Source organism: Piliocolobus tephrosceles, chromosome 15, assembly GCF_002776525.5.
Source record: "Piliocolobus tephrosceles isolate RC106 chromosome 15, ASM277652v3, whole genome shotgun sequence".
Taxonomy (NCBI): Eukaryota; Metazoa; Chordata; class Mammalia; order Primates; family Cercopithecidae; genus Piliocolobus; species Piliocolobus tephrosceles.
Window position 1 is genome coordinate 86,729,488 of NC_045448.1, and position 4,099 is coordinate 86,733,586.

The following is a 4,099-nucleotide window of genomic DNA, read 5'->3' on the forward strand; positions in this document are numbered from 1 at the left end:
AAAATACAAAGACTGTCAGACTGGATTTTATTTTGTTTTTTGAGATGGAGTTTTGCTCTTGTCGCCCATGTGCAATGGCGTGATCTCGGCTCACTGCAACCTCTACCTCCCAGGTTCAAAAGATTCTCCTGCCTCAGCTTTCCTAGAAGCTAGGATTACAGGCCCCTGCCACCATGCCTGGCGAATTTTTTTGTAGTTTTAGTACAGACGGGATTTCACCATGTTGGCCAGGCTGGTCTCCTGACCTCAGGTGATCCACCTGCCTCAGCCTCCCAACATGCTGGGATTATAGGCATGAGCCATCGCGCCGGGCCCAGACTGTATTTTAGTGCCCTTATATGCAGATAAAAAAAACTGGAAAGCTATGTATAAAGAATATTAATAGTAGTTACCTGGAGGTAGTGGAATTCTAGGTGAGCATTATTTTGTTCTTTGTACTTTTCTCTATTTTGTTAAATATTTTTCAGAATGCTTGTATTACTTTATAATCAGCATTCAGTGGTTTTTTTGTGTTGCTTCTAATATTTATTCCATTTGATTTAATAATTTATTTTCTAGGAAAATAAATTTTTATTTATTTATTTTATTCTGTAGAAAAATAATCGAAGCAGATCAGATAAATTATCTAAAATGTTTTAATCACATTGTAATTTAGAATCACAAAACGATTGGAAACAAGCAAGCAAGCTAGTAACTGAAAGCCCGAGATGCGTTAAATGGATTATTTTACATTTCTATGTTGGAACACTCAGTCATTAAAACAATACATGTGATAGAATATTTTTGATAAATAGCATATATTGGTGCAGATAAGTATGAGCTCAGTGAGCTTTGAAATAACTAAATATAGGTTAGATATATTTATGGAAAAAATCTTAAAGGAAGCACATGAAACTATTGTAAGTGGTTGTCTCAGGGTAATGGGATTCCCCTACCTGAGCATGATTTCTGGGAGGGTTGAGACGGGGTCTCTCGTTCACCATTCTATTCCCAGGACCTGGGGGGTGCTCTAAGTATCTCTTGAACGAGTGAATGTATTACAGATGCTTTTGACTTTCTTCTTTTGACTTTCCTGTATATTCCAAAATTTCTACCATAAACATGTTTGCTTTTATAATCACAATAACTTTTAAAACTTTAAATGAGGAAATGGGTAAAGAAAAGGGAAAATATGGGAAAGTGGGAGGGTGCAAAAAAATGTATCCTCCTCTGAATTGACTCCACTCCCCTCCTCCTGATGGTGGCTGTGAGAGACCCTGTCTGCATCAGTCCGTCTCCCCAACCCCACCCCAGGCCTGCTACCACCTCTCTGTGCTGGCAAAGAATCTGCACTCAAGGAAATAATTATGAGGCCCATGGTGGCCTCGACACCCGCAAGACCAAAGTCTGTGACAAGCGCAATGCTCCTAACCTGGCCCAGGGTGGCAGAATGGAACTGTCATAGTCCCCACCAAACCAGATCCACCCACTCCAGGAAATCGGCCTGGTGCCAGGGCTTTGCGCCTGGGGTGGCCTAACATTTCCGTCCAAACTTGGGCCAATTTGAGAAGGTGGAGGGTGAGGTGTTTGGGGAAGGAGTGTGCTCCTGTTGCTCGTTGCCATCACCACCTGGAGGAGGAGAATGGAGTCAATCCAAGGGAGGACAAACTTTTCTTCCTTTCTTTTCTTTTTTTCATTTGGGGAAAACACAGGGGTCTGCACCTCCGGGGTGCAATTGTGAGCTTCACCCTGGGAAAACCACCTTTGTGATCATGGTATCTCCTCTGCCAGGTAAGTATGAGCATACACTTTCTGTACTCCTCCCATTTTCCCTTTTCTTTACACGTTTCCTTGTTTAAAGTTTTTCAATTTATTGTGATTGTAAAAATAAATATGTTTATGGTAGAAATTTTAGAATATACAGGAAAGTAGAAAGAAGAAAGTCAAAAGCACCTGTAATACATTCACTCATTCAGCAGACACTTAGAGCAGCCCCCAGGTCCTGGGAATAGAAGGGTGGACGAGAGGGTCACCCAGATTCTCCTCGTTATAATAATAGCAATAGCCACCCCTCTGGGTCCTTGTATGTGCCAGGTTTTTACTATGTGTTAAACATTTTTCATTTATTATCTCCCTTGATCTGTACAAAACCCGTAAGAGGGAAGATTCATATTAAAATCTCTATTTTACAGATGAGAAAACTAAGGCTTAGAACGGTGAAGGAGGTCACTGAAAGTCACACTGTGAGTTCAACTGCAAAGCTGTAAATGGAAAACCCCCTAAGGCCCTGCTCTTAGCTCCTCCTGGTTCCCGGTTGCAAAGAGGCGTTCCCCAGGCAGCTGCGAGGTGGACATCTCTGTCTTCAGCCTTGCGGCTGAGAAGTTTCCCAGAGAACAGAAGCAGGAGCCTTTGGAGACCCCACTTGGCTGAGGCCCCGGGACCACTAGGGGGCAGCAGAAGTCTGCTGCGCTGGCGGGAGGCTCTGTCCCCGGCTGACTGCAGGCTCCGGGCAGCTGTCCCGAGTTAAAACCTGAACCTCTGGTGGCCGAGAATAGCAAGGGGCTGTCATTCACGTGGGCATCTTCCTTCCCAGGGTTTCGAAAGTCCCTCACGTCATCCCTGTCGTTTCATAATCCTGCTCACGGAGCACTTTTTCCGTCTTCCTCAAACAGGTCCTATCTTGGCCCGGGAGAAGGGGTTCAGGGACACTTCCTGCGGGCAGTGTGTTAGATGCTGGGCTGGTCACTGGGGCCACGGGGATTTAAAAAAAAAAATCCTCTAGAAAACCCAGGACTTGCCCCCAACGGAGACTGGCACCTAAATAAGCAACCGAAGTACGCGGTGCAAAGTGCAATAAATAGACGGTATCTGAGATTCGGAGGCAGCACCAAGTGGGAGAAAGTGGGGCGGCATTAGAAGCCGGGGATTTGGCTTAGAGGTGGCCCAAGGTGTGCAGCTGTCTGCAAATGCCATCCTTCATGTGAGCTGAGGCACAGGAAGAGGCTGAGAAGTTCGGTCTGGAGGGATGTTGGGTAAATGGTCCCAGGTTGAAAAATATTAGATGCTGAAGTAATGTCAAATGTTCTGGAAATTATGAGGTTTGCCTCTGAGTCCCAGGCAGGGTGTGGGCTGGGATAGCTGAGGCAGGCCCAACCTGGGCTCAGGAAGACGGTGAGAGATGGTGGGGTTAAGAGGTCGTTGTGAGGACCAGAGTGAGGGGCGGTAAGCCAGACGGCATGAGAGCCAGCTTTGCCTACCCACTCTGGGCTGGGCCCACAGCTGCCACGACCCTTTGTCCCCAAGAGTGACAGGAGAGCTTGCACCAGCTCAGATGCTTCCTTCTTTAAAGACATGGACTGAGGGTCTCAGGCTTATACCAGCCAGGCTTATTCCAGTGGGATTCCAGCTCTCCTCCTAGCCATATTCTTCCTGCAAAAGTTTGACGTGAGTCTGGCTGGGTGAGGTAACTCCTTGACAAAGTGGACTCATTTTTGGCTGACGACCTGTGTGGTCCCTGAAGCTCTGTCCTCACCCGAGATTGGCCCAGAGGGGAGTGGAGTTGGAAGGGGAAGGGCAGGCATGGCTGCAGTACTCCATTTGCCCCCAGCAGCCTGGTGGTCTTCACTTGTGCTCACCCCACAGGCATTGTGGACACAGGTGTGTCACCAAAGGGCCATGAGGTTCCTGTGTCACGTGGGACACCCCTGCCTTGCCAATCTTTAATTTATTGTTATTATTTTTTTTTTCTGAGACGGAGTTTCACTCTTGTTGCCCAGGTTGGAGTGCAGTGGCGCAATCTCAGCTCACTGCAACCTTCACCTCCCGGGTTCAAGTGATTCTCCTGTCTCAGCCTCCTGAGTAGTTGGGATTACAGGTGCCTGGCACCACGCCTGGCTAATTTTTGTATTTTTAGTAGAGATGGGGTTTCACCATGTTGTCCAGGCTGGTCTCAAACTCCTGACCTCAGGTGGTCTGCCCACCTCGGCCTCCCAAAGTGCTGGGATTACAGGCGTGAGCCACTGCACCCGGCCATTAATTTTTTTTCCCAGGCAGTCTCCCTCTGGGTAGGTGAATCCCAGGTGGTGGTGTCGGGCAGCCATCCTTGGACTTCTTCCCCGCA

General features: G+C 47.3%; 1 pseudogene; it reads right to left on the minus strand.

Annotated features, from left to right (window-relative positions):
• Window positions 1-1,637: 1,637 nt before the first annotated feature.
• LOC111551157 lies at window positions 1,638-1,778 on the minus strand (annotated as a pseudogene).
• Between the last annotated feature and the right edge of the window lie 2,321 nt (window positions 1,779-4,099).